General features: G+C 35.4%; 1 long non-coding RNA gene across 2 annotated transcripts in view; it reads left to right on the top strand.

The window, feature by feature from the left end:
* LOC140851710 (uncharacterized) overlaps window positions 1-8,879 on the top strand; it is a 40,251-nt gene extending 31,372 nt beyond the window's left edge. The window contains exons 3-4 of one of the 2 annotated variants that reach the window (XR_012134449.1): window positions 4,700-4,796; window positions 8,467-8,879. This is a non-coding gene — a long non-coding RNA (uncharacterized lncRNA). The remainder of the gene's footprint in view (window positions 1-4,699; window positions 4,797-8,466) is intronic. The other variant, XR_012134450.1, reaches the window with a different exon arrangement.
* Window positions 8,880-18,843: the final 9,964 nt, after the last annotated feature.

Below are 18,843 nucleotides of genomic sequence, written 5' to 3'. Positions count from 1 at the left end.
AAGCTTCATCACTCCTCAAGAATCCAATATGTCTAAAATTAATTTGAGTTAACCTTTGACTTATCTTACAACCATTTAGACAACTTCCAAACCAATTTTTCTTTGCAAAGAAATTAACATCAAAATCAGCAAAGTTATCATGTCCTTTATCCATATAGGTTTAGCATTCTAATGTCATCAAATATACCTAACATAATATATCAATACCTCCCACTTCATTCTAGGGTCAACACTTCTCGTACTCAGATCAACCTTGCTAATTGAAATCTAAGATATAACTCGTCAATTCTATTATAGACATCATATGCCACTTATGCATAAATTTCATCATAATACCTATTAATTTGAAATCAAATTATTGAATCCTTTCTTTTATATCTATCATGTTCCTCATGATCTTAGCCTCAAGTTCAAATATCACTAAAGTCACAATCCCGAATAATGATAACCTTAAGTTCAAATACCACTTAAGTCATATTCTCTAGTGATCATAACCTAACTTTATATCATTCTTATCATGTCCTTAATGATCATAATCTTGAACTCTGATATTATCCATTATACTCCACTCGGTCACATCCTATTGATCATACATAAAGTTTTGATATCACTTTATAATCTCAATGATCTTAAACCTAAGCTCTGATATTATTCTATTATATCCTAATCATTTATATCATTTATATCATAATCTCCAATGATTATAACCTAAGCTCTGATACCATAAAATATCATGCCCCAAATCCGGGACATAACACGACTATGCTACCGAGGGATAGAACCCACGATAACATGAAGTCAATCCATCATAATCATCTAAAATCCGTCAAATAAAAAGATTCAATTCTATTATTCATCAAATAATCGAACCAATATTGGTTCAGAGCATCTAAATCCAAAAGCAAGTACTAATCCAAATCTCAACATTCATAAATAACTACAAATTCATGATTATAAAATAAATTAAACTTCTGCTGCCAAATTTTCAAGTTTGCTATGCCGATCTTCAAGCTTGGATTTCTTTTGCCAATCCTAACCTTATTTCTCTGTTCAAACAAAAAGAAAACAAAAAGAATATGAGCTACACTAGCCCAGTAAGTAGAACTTGCGCTTCCATATTGGATCAAGTATAAGTTTTTCATGATAATGCAATATTTAGAAAATAACAGATAATACAAAATAAAGTATTTCATAGAGCATATAACAAAATAAGTTATAAACTCATCATGCATGCATAAATCATGTATATTTCACAATCATGAATCGTAAATCATTTTTATCATATATTCATATCATGTTTCAAAACATTGCTCACAGATATTTGTGCTAAGGTCACTATTATACCCGTGACAGGACCATGTTTCTTAATCGACAGAGTTTTTAATTCATGTGCCAACTTTATACCCACTGGCAGGGCCATGTTTCATGTGGATGCTAGCTCCGGATGTCGACCTTCCCAAAGGGATTCATTCATAGCCATCTGAGAGCCTTTGAAATCATTATATCTTTTTCTTAAAGCATACATATACATAGATAAAAAAGTAATAAAATTCATGCTTCATAATCATGCTATTTTCATAAGACATATTCATGAAATCAATGCTCATAATAAAACATGCTTTTTCATATCACATATGCCGATCCTTATTTTATGAAAAATTATGATTTCATCAATAGCAATTCTTTACATAAAAATATGATTATTTAAAAATAAATAAGGAGCATAAGATCCACTTACCTCGTTCATCTTAGATCTTCAGACTTCGTTAGAAGAATCAGCTAATCCTATTTAAAATATCAAATCATTATCAAATTCTATTCCATAAATATAACAAGGTTAAATCATAAGGAAAGATGACTGTTGTCTGGATGTGTTGGACCATCCAGATACCAGAGCAATTCAGGATCTCTGATCTGAGGGTCAGATTTAAGTGACTTGATCAAGAAATCGTGAAGCACAGATCGAATTAAGGTCAAAATCAATCAATCGGGTTCTTTAATAATGGATTTGAAAAATACTTGATATGGCCAAATGAAGTTGACATACAGCACGGATGTCAAAGCAACTTCAGATCACCTTGTTAGAGTCAATATGAGCTTCTAAAAGATGAAGGCATGACTCGATACAGGATTCATAGATCTTTTTTAGAGAGAAAAAGTCGGTCATGAGAGAGAAAGTAGAGAGAGAAAGTGGAGAGAGAATCTTCGTATCCTTCAAAAATGACAATCATGATTGAGATCATTAGAGGTTATATCAAGGTGACATAATATGGATTAACCATGATTGATGTTATCAATTTCGAAGAAAGATCGGATCGGGATCCGATCTACTTGCACGAATTTCGGAGCAGTCGCAGATCATCATATTTTCATCTCAAGTTTATCCTAGGGTCTGTGATGCAATCAGAGAGAGAATAACCCTAGAGAGATAAAATCCATAAAAAGAGATAAAAGGGTCTATAAAGAGAAAATAGGAAGAAAATCTAGAGAGAGAAAATATAGAGAGAAGGTAGAGAGAGGAGAGAGAAAGACTTAAGAGAGAGATGAGAGAAACTTTCTCTCACATGTATTTATTATTATTATTATAATTATATATATATTTTTCCTTTCTTTTTTTTTCTTTTTAGAGAGAGAAAATAGAGAGAGAAAGAGAGAGAAGAGAGAGAAAGAGGGAGAAAGAGGGGAGAGAGGAAATTTTTCTCTTATTTTATTTTATTTTTTTCTATTTTTTTTTTATTTTTCTATTTTACATTTTCTTTTCTTTTTCTTTTTCCTTTTTCTTTTCTTTTTCTTTTTCCTTCTTCCCGCAGCCTTCCTGGGCCGAAACAGGGGACCTAGAGGTCCCCGTGCCCTTTGACCGGCCGTTCATGACCGCACCTTGCCCGACGGTGGCCGGTGGCAAGGGATGACCTTCCCCCGAGTTCGGAGGGCCAGAGCCGGCGGTCGACGTGACCGTCGGTGCCTTAAAAACCAAGAAAAGGGAGAGGCTGAACAGGACTTCCCTTTTCTGACGAAATCTGGCGACTCCTGTCGCCGGCAGTCATGCCCACCGGTACAGGAAGGAAGGGAGAGAAGGGAGGAAGAGGAGGAGGGACTCACCACAGCTTCCGATGACCTCCACCGGCGTGAAATCGCGGCGAGCACAAGTCGAGGGGCCACGGCTTCAATCGGAAAAATCGGAGAAGAACTCCGACGATCGTCGGTGACTGATGGGTCTACTCTTAGAGGAGAGGAGGGGGATTCTTATAGAGCTCGTCCTAGGATCTTTTAATGGCCCTAGGACTCCGATTCCTGATCGAAACCGGGGAATAGGAAGACTCCGATCGAGAGTCTTCCTCCCTTTTTTTTTTTTCTTTTTTTAATGGGCTTAGTGGGCTTTTGGCCCATCGGGCCGGGTTATCACAGACATTGGTGAGAATAATTTTCTTAAGAGAAGAGATAATATATAGTAACTTATTCAATTCTTTAAATATATAGTTAAACTTGAAAAATAATAAGGAATACGGAGAATCATAATCTAATAGCGCATGAACATCCATGGGGTGACTAGAATGGTATCTATAACTACTTGATTACTTGTATTAGCATCTTATTGGATCAAAGCAAATGCTCATGCATTCCTTTTTTGTTTTTGATCAGCTAATTTGTCAGGCTTTGAGCCATCTTTTTTATTATTTGGACAATCATGAGCTATACATCCTATCTCATTGCATAAGAAGCATGATCCTAGCTTTTTCAGATAAGGTTCATAACGATTTTTATCATAGTATTCATGGATAGCTGCTTTTTATTCTTATATGAGTTATTGGTTGAATTTTCTGCTAGTCATTCAGATTTTTCTACTGTTCTCCATCTCTTTTTGTTACTCCTTTTCTGTTTCGATCTTTTTATCTTGGATTCCATTTTCAAAATCTGTTTTAGTACATCTTTATAATCATTAAAAAGATGAGAAGACAAACGAGACTGTATCTTATATCTTAAACCTTGCTCGAATTTGTTAGCTTTGCTCTTTCGAAATTCTATGAGCTGGAAGCAAAATGGCCTAACTTGTTAAATTTATTTGCATACTCTAATATAGTTATGTCATCTTTTTGCCTTAATAACTCATTCTTTTTTATTAATCTCTTTGGCTCGAGAAAATATTGATCATAAAATATTTTCTTGAACTCCTCCCATTTCAGCTGATTATTGGCATTCTCATATGCAGCTTTAATTGCAGACCATAAAACTTAGCATTTTCTTTTATTGTTTTTCATAATGGTTTATGCATAGTGTTCTTTACACCTCCATTATTCGGAAAGCTATAAAAGGAATCAAGTCTTAGGTACGTAATTCAACACAATTGATAATCCATTCCATTCAATATGTTCCTGCTGACTGAACAGTCTTCTTAGAGGCAATTTCCAAGAGCTCCTGTGGTTCCAACAATATAAAATCTAATTCATAGTTTGCTGGCATGCTGAATAATGCACTGGAAAATAGATATTAGGGCCCCTACTTGAACAGGATCCCTTTTTGCCTCAAAGTCATGAGGCTTTTTTCTGCGACTGCAGTGAACTTTTTTTTTTTTTTTTTTTTACTCTCTTAATAAATTGTGTGGTGTTTAACCTACCCTTCAAAAAATAATGTGTACGTTCATAACTTTTATTACGTTGCATAAGCATGCACCTTTTCCTTTAATGTTTTGGTATGACATCAGGAAAAGTGAAAGTTAGCCGAACACCTCCTCTGGAACCCACAAAAGAAGAGATGTGTTCAGTCCTCAGCGATATTGTGGAGAAGTGGAACTTTTCAAGGTGAGTATTCTCCAACTCTATGTTATTGCTTGCTGCCATTGTCGAGTATTACTTATGGGAACTTAGTTGTTTGGAATAACAGAACTGTCTAGAATACAGGTTACCTTGGATAACGACACCAAGCAATTAGGTATATCATATGGTACTCCTGGAGCTTTTAGTGAGAGTCTTTTTCACGAGAAACTATTAGATAGATCTATTCTACCACGTAGGATGCAGACAAAACTAATAAAAATCCTATACATCAGCTAATTTTTCATTAATGACTAACTATAGTTAACTATCGTTTAGCAAAACCATTAATGACTCGAAAGTTTTTATTGGGGTGAAGAGCAGAATCATATTTTGAATAAAACAAGAAATGGGGCCCTTTCCATGGTTTAGTAGAACCATTAATGGCTTAAAAATTTTTATTGGCTCTGAGGCCCAGAGGTGAATCATATTTTGAATAAAAAAGAGGTGGGGTCCATTGTAAGAAAAAAACTTTCTCATCCACTTGGAAGTTTTTTTCCTACAGTACTGGATCCCACCTTTTCACCTCTTCTCACTCATGACCAATGGAAGTTTTATTCAAAACATGATGAGCCCTACTTATTTTTATTGAAATCATGGTTCACCTCTTTACCTCATGATCAATAAAAACTTTCAAGCCATTAATGTTTCCTTCCTAAATCATGATTAACTATGGTTAGCCATTAATGAGAAATCAGCTGACGTGTGAAAGTTTTGTTGTTTTGCCAGTATCCTACGTGATAGAATTAGTCTACCTAATAATTTCTCCATTTTTCCATAGCTTATAACGAGAATTTTATGTTGGCTCCCTTTCTGCATCTCTCTCTATCTCTCTGTGGGCCAACACCCCCAATCTCCAACAAAACATTAGGTTGATTATCATATTTACCCTAGTATTAGGTATTCACTGGCCAAAGTCGACAGATCGAGCTCCCTAATGAAGATTTCTTTGTATAGAATTCTAAGTCTTAAATTTTTGATGTTGCAAAGATATATTTATCTACTTCAAAAAGGACCTAGAGCATAGAAAGACAGAGGTAGATCAGATACTTCAAGAATTATTAAGCTATAAGAAAGATCATGAAGGGGATGACCAAGATGGTGGTGCAGGAAGAGAAGATGCAGTGTAAAGGTCCTAACGATGATGATATCTTCAAAACTAAAACTTTTAGCCCCACTTATAAAGATTATTTCTTTGTACTCTCTTTCGATCATTTTAATGCTATAGGACCAGGAGAACACATCTTCTTAGATGTTGTTGCTGAGAAGTGTTTATACAATGAGTTAAAAAGTGTGCATGGGTCTTTTGAAGAGGATGGAGAGTATGATCCAAAATTTAATGAAGAAATGGATATGACAAATCCAAAATTATAGTTGGGGATGAAGTTTACAAATACCACAATCTTTAGAGCTATGTTGAAAGAATATTCAGTAAGAAGATCCATTGACTTGAAGCTTAAGTTAAATGAAGGTCACAAGATATCAATTGTACGAAAGAATGAGTGTGAGTGGTGGATTTATGCTTCCAAGATTAGGGGTGAACTTACATTTTAGACTAAAATATTCTACTAAGCTTGTGTTTATGGAGAATATTTTCTAACTCTCAAGTAAAATCTTGATACCTGGCTAAGAAATACTTGGATGAGTTTAGGACAAATGCTAAATAGGAAGTATCAGCTATACAAACTCATGTTGGAAAAGATAATGCTGTAGATGTTAGTAGAAGCCAGGTGTACATAGCCAAAAAGAAAGCCAGAAAGATTATTAAAGGAGATGAAAGGCTATAGTACAGAAAGCTGAGGAATTATGTGAAAATGATTAAGACAAACATTTGAAGTCATGTTATTTTGCATTATAAAGCGTCTGATGAGGACCAGCAATCTATTTTCAAGAGCATGTATATCTGATATCATACCTACAAGGTGGGCTTTTTATCTGGATGCAGACCTATAATAGGTCTAGATAGATACTTTCTTAAGAAAAGATTAGAAAGATAGCTGCTCTAAGCTATAGGAAGAGATGGGAATAGTAATATCTTTCCTGTGACAATAGCTATTGTCAAGCAAGAAAATAAAGACTTATGGAGTTGGTTTTTTCGGATCTTTGGAGAGAGCATAGGCAAGCCTGATGATATTGGTCTAATATTTATTTTAAATAGACAAGAGATATATATTGCTAGGATATTGTCTTTTTTATATTCTACTTTATTTTCTGTTTTACTTACATATAAAAGTATTCTCATTTCAGGGTTTGGTCTCTACAATTGAGGAGCTATTTCCTGAGGTGGAGCATAGGTATTTGCATGAGATATATGTATAGCAATTTTATGACATCTTTTAAGGGAAAGGAGTTGAAAAGATGCAATACGAAAAGTAGTCTATGCAACCACCTCTAAGAGTTTGAAAGGAGAATGACATATATTGAACAATTAATGAGAAAGCTTGAGGGTGGCTTAAGAAGATCCTCCCACCCCAATGGTCCAAGGATTTGTTTAGTAATAGAGTCAAGACTGATTGTCTCCTCAACAGTCTTAATGAATCGTTCAATGCCATAATCTTGGAGGCCAGAAACTTACCCTATACTATCAATATTGGAGTGGATCAAATTTTGGTTGATGAAGATATTCAATATCAAAAGACTAAGTATGAAGTATGGTGGACCTATTTGTTCAAACATATAGGATAAACTAGAGGTCCTAAAACTAGAATCTCAGAACTTTTGTGCCACACCTGTAGGTAGATTGAATTATAAAGTCAAAAATAGATATGAAAGATATGCAGTTGATTTGACTATAAGATCTTGCTCCCATTGGATTTGGGAGCTCACAGGAATCCCATATAAGCATGGTATGGCAGTAATTATTAAGAATTTATAGTAGATAGAGAACTTTATCCATTCATGTTATACCAAGGATGTTTATTTGACCATTTATTAGGAGATAATTCATCCAATGTTAGGCCAAGATGAGTGGACTGAAATTGGACTCCTTGCTCTAACCCCTTTAGTTGTACATAGGCCTCTTAGGAGGTCCAAAAAATTCAGAAGAAAAGATCTAAAGAAGCCAAGGAATCTTCACAGGATATCAAAAATGAATGAGAGTGTAAGATGTGGAAAGAACTATAAAGAAGGTACAACTCAAAAAAATGTAAAGCAAGTGTGACCAGAGAAACTGCTTGGCAAAGGAGGATGAGGATGCCAAAAACAAAGAATGTAATACACCCCAAATTTTGATTATAAAAATTGGACGCACTTATATTAAGTACAAGTTCACTTATAATATTATGTCTTGTAGGTATAAGCTCACTCATATTATGTTGTCATTTTACATAACAAGGTGTACCCAGTGCATAAGACCCTAGCCCCTCTCAAGTCAATAAGCACCTCATAATCCAGTAGAGGCAAAGCCATAGCACCTTTTAGAAGATAATCATGGTTATATCTTTAATAATAGCTAAACTCTATCATCCTATTAACTTGATCAATGACAATGCCCTAACCAATATTGTGATTAATCTTATAGTCTTCAAGGACATATGGAATAGCAGCTTGGTTTAGATCACATTGTAGTGCAAGGAGCTCACATGAACTTCATTTAGCAATGTCACTTGTATTATCCTATAACTTATATTAATGTCGATCTTGCATAACTATAATGCAGGCCGATGCAACTGTTGGTAGGGGAACAGCTGCTGAAGATGTTTTGAGTGGCAGGGCAAAAGGATCTGAAAAAGGTGGTGGTTGAGGTACTTCAACGGCATAGGTTTAGGGACAACAAGAGGCACAACTTCTGCAAGTGGTTCTTCAAGTAGAGGTTCATCTAGAAGAGGTTCATAAAGAAGAGGCTTTTTAAGGAGAGGTTCTATGTAAATGGGACCTAGCATAGGTTTAGGGAGAGAAGCAGGCACTTCTGTGGATGGAACTGTTAAAGAAAAAAATCTGATTCAGCTCAGATCACCAGGGAAGATTGAACAGATTTCTATTTTAAAATTTTTATAACCTTTATGATTATCTGATTTGTAGCGGATATTGTATCAAGAGATACTGAGGTTTCTTGAGCTCGATGTCTCGCGAGATCTGGATGTACAGATCCTCTACTTCGCATGCATGTCAGGCACCATAGAAAAGAGGGATGACCCTCAAGATGTCGCTTCTTCAGAAGGATAGCAAAAGGAGTCCGTTGAGATCCAATCTCATGGTTGGGAGGATGTCTTCGTGCCAAGAGGAAGAAGACACCCAAGAACTCCACACACAAATAGGAAAGATGCTCTCCCTATTTTTTTGTTGCACAAAACCTCTCTAATCTCACTCATGTTTTTTTTTTCTTTTCTTTCTTTTGTTTCGTCGCACAAATAAAATCTGATCTCATTGGAGGTATGAGTCTCTTGCTTCTTATAGTTAATGCCCAAGGTATCTGATCAAGTACCCAATTTGGTTAGGACTCTAATTCAAGTCTGATTTGAATTAGATCCTATCCTTATCAAATAAGAAAACCCAAGGAGAAAAGATGCCAACCATGCGCACGTCCGTACTTTTCATGCGCAAACAAAAATTAGATGCAATTTTTAGCGCTCCACTTCTTCTCTTGGTCGGTCAATCATAAGAGAGAGTCTCAAGATTTTGGGACTTTATGGATCTAATCTAATTTGGTTCAAATTTGGCTTAATTCGAATTCAATTCGAATATGATTCGATCCAAAATCGAAGTGTCAATTCTAATCTAATTAAGATTCATATCCAAGTCTAACTTTGATTATTAATCCAATCAAATCTAATTAAATCAGATCTAATCTGAAATAATTAAGACTCAAATTCAATCTGACAAAAATTTTTTGAATCACTGATCCGATCAAATTTATTTTCGAAATTAAATCTGCATCTCATGTTCAGTGCTAGCTAGACATAGTCAACTATTTAATTCTGTATAACCTCTAACTTAATTCTCAATTAAGCTAATTTATTTGTTCAATCAAGTTACATACTTTCAAATTGAATATATAGATATTAGGTCAATTCTTTCCTACGTTGCTTGACTTTGTGCATGACTCTATAGATTCGAATACTAAGCTGGTAGTATAAGAACTATTTTCTGTATTAATCGAAGTTACCATCTGACAATGATTTTCGACATCCGGATAGGTCGAATGTTGGCAAGACAACATTCAAGAATCTTAAAATATGGTTACCACATAATTCATCCATTTGATCCTGAATGCTCAAGACAACCTAAGGTTAAATTGTCAACCCTGAATGAGTCATCCACATTGTATTTTAATCTTTCAAATCTATCATATAGATTATCCTGATCAAGATTTTACTAAATTGAAATACAGTGATGTATTAACTCTTATAATTTCAAGGGATTAATCCTATCTTGATCCACACACAGACTTTGCAAGTACTTGACTGTACCCAATTATCTTCTGTCACTGTATTAAAAATATAGATAGTTCAGCACCAAAGCACAGTGAATTGCTTGCAAGTCACCATGGTGATCTCAGATCGGAGGGACACATACCCATATCCTTCACGAGCTGCTCTTGACAGCAGAGTACTCCACAGGTGAGTCATCGTTTAGTGACGATGTATTCATACATCTCATCTGTATACCATATCAGTATCTCCATACTCCTTGATTATGAGGACAACCAACCTATATGGCACACAACGACCTACACTCGATAAATATCATCATTTTTTTAATGACGTATCATTTGATCGTGAACATATTTAAAAACTATTCGATAAATCCTCCTTTATCGTGAACATATTTCATTGAAGACTGAGATGTAACACATGACTCTATGATGAATTTATTTAAGACTATATGTGCTGCTAAAAGTATATATATTTTGCCATATATCAGGAAAAGGGTTCAATTTATGTGTTATGGAATGATAAGCCATGTATTAGTGAAAGAAAATCTATTGTGCTAAATGGTTCCAACATAGTTTCAAGAAGAGTGAATTGCAACACGTCATATACCATTATGATTTTATATTATGCCAAATGAAAATGTATTATGCCCAATGGTTCCAACAGAGGTTCAGGAAGTGGACTGTGGCACATACTGTTTGTCAAATGGAAATGCATTGTGCCCAATGGTTCCAACACAGGTTCAGAAGTTTTTGAATCATAGTACATATGACTGTAATTTAATATGAAACTGTATATAACCGTGGCATGTCAATAATAAATTGTCATTACATCTCAATTGTCATCGTAGCATCTCAAAGAGTGGATTGTCATTACACAAGGTCGTTGTAGGATGTCATTCATTATAAATTATTTTTTGATATCATTATATTATGTCATTACTAATTATCATAGCAAATTACAATGTCATTATGGAATTTTTGGGATATCATTCGATGAAGATGAGTCTAAGTTGGAAGATGAGTTTGAGGCAGCAACTCCTACCGGTTATGTTGGGTACCAGAAGTCCAGTTTGACTCGAAATCCACCCTCGAGCAAATGGTAAAAAGATAGAATATTCAGCTTCAGCATTACAAATAGAAATCGAAATTATATGCATCGCATCTCCAAGGATCGCATTTATGGAGTGAGAGATGTCGTTTAAATTTTCACAAAAGGTTACAACTTCAAAGATAGTAGGATCTCTACCACGTAGCATTCTGGGGTTTATTTAATTGAGCTGTGCAAAACTAAAAATAATCTTCCTAATAGATTCAGTATCCCAAGTATGAGGTGGCATATCGTACAAATATAGCAGCACATAAACTTACAAATGATGAGAACTAGCACCATCTTGGTAGGACCAAGATCGAACAAAGTAAAATATTTATGATGCATGGTGCCATGTCAGATGGCCTGCATTGAAGTGATTCAAGATAGAAAGGTGACTAAGTATTATGACTTAGCTTAATTGGATCCCAATCAAACCCTACTGGTCCAAGGCATGTGAGGGCTTATGCTACCGGAAATGCATTGAGAAGATGGTCCCCTTCTCTTGCAGAACGGACGTAGACCACCCTAATACTATGGAGTTCTTAATAGCAGTGCAAATGAACATCTTGAATTGATAAGAAAATTTTGAAATTTTCTAGCATGTCTTTAACAACAAACTCTCTCAGATTATCCATGTTCTCTTAATCCTACAATGCAATGAAACCCCCTCCAGTACCAGGATATTTATAATGTTCTGCGGCCATCCATTGGAAATAGGTGGAGGCCTTTCTGTATTATGGTTGCATCCCTGCAAAGATGGCATCCATAGGAAAGAAAGCAATGCTTCATCATGCCTCCAGCGATGACTATCATAGGATGGCCATTACAGCTGCTTTCATGGTGGGTTTTGGAATGACTTATCCCATAACGGTCAAGAAAACTTTAAACACCAAATTAAATAACAACCTTTAAATGAAAAACAGACATCATTGACCATCATACAATCAGTGAAGTGGATCAAATGAAAATTTATTAACTTGAAGTGTTTGTGTGCATGGTCGAATACACCATTCAAAAGTAGAAAAACTAGAAACCAACCAAATAAAATAAACTAAGGCAAACATTTGTCCAAAATTTTAGAAGCAAATTCAGTCTCACATCTGTATATACAAAGGTCAAGCTACTCAAAGTGCTGGCAATGCTTATCAGTCTACCAAGCAATTAACCAATAAATCATATTACTTCTTTCATCTACCTAGTAAAATATGAAAATCAACAAAAAATAAAAGAACTTGCACTGCATTTGGAGGAACCACGGAACCATCTTTCGAAATTTTCCACCGTTCATAGTGTTCTAACCATGGATCATTCCCCATAATAACAAGAAATTGGTCCACTATTGATATTGCTTAAGGAAGATGATAGCAACATACTTTCAATGCGGTGCAAACAGCTTGGATTCGGATGACTAGTCATCTGATCAAGTGCTTTGGAGAAGAACAAGACAACAATCATGGTGAAAAGAAACCCTAAAATTCATTTTACGTCGTAGGTGGGTAACAGAGCAATACTGAATCTGACGAATATGACCTCAAGTAGATTAAGTGCTACTTTTCAAACCATAGGAGCTTAATAAAATCGGATCTAACTTTAGGTGGGTAAAGCGTAATTAACCCTTATTTATTCATCTATATAGATCTCAAAATAACCATGGATGATTCAAATATACATCCAACTAGACAGATCTCAAAACAATCATAGATGATTCAAATATTCATCCATCTGCATGGATCTTAAAGTGATTAGTGGATAATCAGGATTATTTATTGCCTGCATAGATCTCAAAGCAATTATGGAGGATCTAGATATTTCATCTACTTGCACAAATCTCAAAGCAACTACAAATGAATATATTTTGAGAGCATGTCTCACTTGAGAAGGGGGTGCTAAGCTTGACGAGGTCAATTGATTACTCAACAAAAACATTCTCAAACTCCATGATGCAGGGTAGAATCTCCGCTGCAATTAATATATTTCTATTCTGTAATTAATATATTTCTATTCTGTAAAGATGAATTTTATGAGCTAGGGGAAAACATAGCTGGTGTATGTTTCATGTTTAGATTCGACGAAAACCAGTTATGTAGCAATAGACCAGGATTAGTAAAGATGAATTGCATGATCCAAGGTAGAAGATAGCTGGTGCGAGATTCATATTTAAATTGACATCAGTTTTTTTTATCTAATGTGCAGGTGCAAAGTCTTCTGGCCTTCAATCCTTTGCACACAAGCGAGGGCTGTGCATGAGGCTTTGCAAGTCAGCATAAATATGAATATTATAGTCAATTCCATGGTTGAAGTTGCTGTCTCATAGTCACGTCTGTGATTGAAAGGGAACTTCTCAAATGGTAGTATTTGGTTGGATAATTTCGGATGGAATGAAGGCTTATTCCACCTTATTCCTCCAAACAGGTGAAAAAGTAGTGATGGGCTACTCTGATTTAGCAATTCCGGTCAATCCTTCCTAATTCTAGAATACCAATTCCATGGAGGACCATAGAATTGGTAATTCTAGATCTCCTTATTCCCAGCACCCCAGGGGTATTCAGTGTCATTAGCCAAAAAATAAATAGGGGGCGGTGAAACCCTATCTACCTCCCTGTTTTTATCTCTTCGTCTTCACGCCGCAACCGCTGCTCACACCCTCTTGTCTTCTCGATGGCTTGAAATCCTCCACAAATCTCCTCCCCTCCATCCCCTCTGTCGCTCTAGTATCTTCTTTCATTCGATTTGGATTTCATGACCACTGATCACCACTGCACTCGCCTCACACCCTCTCAAACTCTTTGCAAGTAGGTCATCTTCTTCCTCATGCGCACGATTGTCATCTTTTCTGTTGGCTCCTGTAATGTGCGTTGCTGCATCCCTTGCTGTCTCTATCCTTCTCTCTTCGTCTTCACATCGTGGCCATCGCTCACACCCTCTCGCCTTCTTGGTGGCTTGAAATTCTTTGCAAACCTCTCCCCTCCACCACTCTAGTGTCCTCCTTCGATTGATTTGATTTTCAAGGCCACCGATCGCTGCTGCACTCACCTCATACCTTCTCGATCTCTCTACAAGTAGGTCTCCCATAGTGGCTAAGGGAATTTTAATTTGGTAGCCTTTTGATTGTGCAGCTTTTTCGTTATGATCAATGTTAAGGGGATTTTATTGTCTTGTGGTGTCGTTTGTGGATGCTGCCTTAAATCTGTGAATGATACCTATGAATATTGCCTTATGTCCATGGATTATCCTATTTATTTCATATAATTTTGATTTTTTTTTTGTTTCTAATTTCTTCTTGACTTTAAACTTTTGTGTTATGTACCTATTTTGTATCTATATTAAATTTTATGTTATTTTTTTATTTTGTTTTGGTAACGATGATGAGCTGTCTTATGATTAAGCATGGCCGAGAGATAAATGTTTAACTATATAATTAGTTTTCATATCTTGTAGTCGTGATGCTCCACTAACTTTAACTTCGTATGTCCTGAACCACCTTCCAATATATTTTGTATTTGTCTTCTTCTTATTGGATATGATTTATATTTTTTTAATGCCCTTTTATCCTTGCCATAGATTGGCTTCTTGCAATTGATTATCTCATAATTTGTCGGTATTGAACATTTTTGTGTAGAATGTAAATTGTTATCATATGTTTTATATAGATGTCGTTGGATTTTGTATGCAAGATTAGGCAGCCCTAAATTACAATCAATTGTGCCTTATTCTTATATTTACAAAGTTTGCGTTCATATAGCTAACATGTCGAGAGCCCATACAACCGATGATTTTGAACGTGCAAGGGTAGGATCATCATGTAAGAGGGCACTGAATTGGACTGATGCCCTTGATCTGATTATACTTGCCTTGATGAGATAAGAAAATGATCAAAATAATTATCAAAATGGTACCTTCTCCCAAGAAACCCGAAAGAAGATGATGAATATATTTAACGAGCAAACTAAGAAGATATAGAAACCTCAAGAATTGATTGAAGGTCCTGAAGAAGAACTTTAACATGTATTTTAACTTAGCAAGTCGATCCGAATGGGATGGGACCCTGTGCTCAAAGTTCTTATCCCTAGGGTTGAACAAATATGGGAGGAGATTATCTGGGTGAGTGTTGGATGGTTGTTAATATCATAGCTAGCAAGCATATCGACATTTGACTATACTTGTTTATTTGTTCTCATAATAGGTAAACAAGGAGCATGCTTGCATTAAGGGTAAGCCCTTCCCTACCTTTGATGACATTGACATCTTTTTCTCAAAGAACATAGCCACTAGTAGGCATGGGGACACATCTACTCTTCCTGAGGAGATTTTTGATAATGATATCTTTGATAACAAGGTAGATCGGATCGACTTAGAGGATTTGAATCTTAGCGTTGGGCAACTTTCACAATCTAGTAGTCGAGTCTCTGTCTCATCTTCTGGTCCTTTTGAATCTTTTGAATAGAGTATGTCCGATGTACCCCCCAGCAGCCCAACTTCCTATGCTCCGACACTACCCATCAAGTGTTTTCCAAATGCATGTCCGTCCTCCTCTATTAGAAAGAGATCTAGGTCAAGCTCTATGACTCCTACAGCACGTAGGAGTAGGATGAATATTGATGTAACTGATGCTCTCCCAGATTTGGTAGATCAAGAGAGAAGGAGATTAGAAATTATCTCCGAGATTCTTAGGAGGGACAAGCTTGCTAGACTTACGCTGTATTCCATTGATGAATGCATGTCGAAGTTGGAGAGATTTCTCGGTGGTACGTATGAATGCATCCTTGCTGCAAGAGAGATTTAAACATGAGATGAATCGATGGTTTTTCATGCATTATGAGAGGCCACTTTTGGAAGCTTCACTTAAGAGACAAAATAGCTGACTTCTACTATGTCCCACCTCTCGTGGCAGCCTTTTTCAGATCAAATGTACTTTTTGGAAGTGTCCCTATATTTTCATGCCTCTTCTCATGCATGGTGTGAATCAAGGTGGCTTTAATCCTTTCATGAAATAATCTTTCAGGATTAGCACTTATGGTAGCTCAACTGCATCTCCAACCCAGTCTGATGATTTTTTCAAGCATGGTTGATGTTATTTTTTTATGTTTAGGCAGTCCGTTTGAAAGCACATTTGATGTACTTGAAATCTATGCTTTATATGCTTCTTGTTTTGGGATCTATACTTTATATTTAATCTCCATAAAAGAGATATGTTTTGAGGTAGCCCTTTGTTTTGATGTGCATATGAATACATTTGTACAATTATTTGGATATGCCTGTGTACCTTTTGGATGAAACAATTTATATTATGCTATAATGAGAAACTATTATCTTTTTTTGTTTAGACGGACACCTTGCATGAGCTAATAGACTTTTTGATTGATGAGGACAATTATTGGCAAGATGTGATAACCACACTCATAAGTAATAGAATCATTCATGTCAAGGATTGTAGTATGATTTTGAAGATACCTTATCGAACCCATCCATTCTCTGATCATGACCTCCTTACAAACATGCTGAGTAGCCATCTAGATAGGAGTTACGATTACTTTAGAATGATGAACATAATGTTCTTACAATAAGAGCAGTTGCTTGTGTCACATGGCCTAATAGCTAGCACCCGCTGCGTGACTGCATAGGAGCAATTAACCTATTTTCTGTACTGCATAAGTCATGGTGTCACCAATCGAATTTTAGCTGAAACTTTCTAGCACTCAGAAAAGATGATATCTTGGCACTTTAACAATATTTTGAAAGCCGTTTGTTCATTGAAGTAGGAGTTTATAGTCAAACTTGGTGAGGATGTAGGTGTGCATCTTTAACTTGTGTTGTGTGCCTTATAATATTGGATGCCTTCTTTGCGAGCTTTTACTCAAAGTATTCTATACTTAATGATATTTTTGGATTTAACTTTTTGGTAGCCTGATGATGTATTTAGACTTTAACTTATTGGTAGCCCATTCTATATAACTTGTTGGCAACCCCTTCTATGTTATGTTTGGATGCCCAGATGCATTACAAGAAGGCATACCCATTGTGTGTCTCCATAGTTCATGTAATATTTGTTTTGGGCTATTTTCTACAAGTTGTTTTAGATTCAATTCCTTCTTGGCTTTTCCACTTTTGACAGCTTAACGAAGTATTTGGATTTAACTTGTTGGTAGCCAATTTTGTACTATGCTTAACTTGTTGGCAGCCCCTTTCATGCTATATTTGGACAGCTTTATGTTGTATTTGGACTACTTTCATCATTCATGTATAATGCTGCCTCATTCCGTGGTTGCTGTTTTTGGTTATGGGGCTTTTCCAAAGCTGTAGTTGTCTTATACTAATATTGCCTATTGTAGAGGTGTTTGCAATGATGAAAAGGCAACATATTGAAGGCCAGATGCATTATTTAAAGGCATGCCTATTGTATGTCTCCATAGTTTAATGTAATGCTATAAAAAATTTCGAAGCTTACAGCCTCTTCGAAGTTCATATTATTATCTGTTTTGGGTTTTCATCCTTAACTCTTACTAATTGTACAGGTTCTTATTTTCTGCAAATTATTTTGGATTCAATTTCTTCTTGACTTTCAACTTTTGATTTAACTTGTTGGTAGCCCTTTTTGTGCTATGTTTAACTTGTTACCAGCCCCTTCTATGCTATTTTTGGTTTTGGATTTTCATCCTTTACTCTTACTAATTGTACATGCTCTTATTTTATGCAAGTTATTTTGGGTTCAATTAGAAGTTCATATTTTTATTTGCTGCCTCATACTTTACTCTTACCAATTGTATACATTTAATTTTGTTTAGCAAATGCCAAGAGATTTACATGTCTTTTTCGCAGATTTGATGCATCAAGAATTGGTAACGGTGATGATCCAACAACTATATATTTCTCACAATACTTAGCCAAAAAATCAACTTTCTATGCAGACTTGATGCATCAAGAATTGGTAATGGTGATGATCCAACAACTATATATTTCTCACAATACTTAGCCAGAAAATCAATTCTCTGTACGCTAAACTTAGCCAAAGAAATTCTTAAATTTTTTGAAAAATTTATCCTCTATTTCTCATGGAATAGAGACTTATTTCTATATCAACCAAACAGTAGCTGGAATAACATTGCATTAATTGCACCAGAATAAAAGTGGAATACCAGATTTTTAACCAAATATAAATCTGAAATAACAAGAGTGAATAGCTATTCATCGGGAATTCGTATCCCTATTTCAAAAATAAAATTTGAACATCCAAACAATACCAAAGACAATTTCTTGAATGCTTATTGGTGAAGACCTTCATTTATTTCCTTGTCTAATACTCAAGGAATCAAAATCATGAAAGTAGAATGCAAAAAGATTTGATAAGTGAATAGTGGATATTCAATACAGATAAAATGAAAGAAAGTTGTTAAAGCATGGAGATAATTTTGTAAACTACACAAGTTGAATATGAAAGATTTGGCACTTGCCCAGTGAATGTTTAATATAAATAATGAAAACAAGAGTTTTGATTGTACTTCAAAAAAAAAAAAAAAAGATAAATGTAATGAATATTATAAACTTACACAAGAATGGTAATAAAAACTATTAGT

The sequence above is a fragment of the Elaeis guineensis genome, chromosome 9, assembly GCF_000442705.2.
Source record: "Elaeis guineensis isolate ETL-2024a chromosome 9, EG11, whole genome shotgun sequence".
Taxonomy (NCBI): domain Eukaryota; kingdom Viridiplantae; phylum Streptophyta; class Magnoliopsida; order Arecales; family Arecaceae; genus Elaeis; species Elaeis guineensis.
Note: the sequence above shows the minus strand (reverse complement) of the source record. Positions and strands in the feature narration are given on the sequence as shown.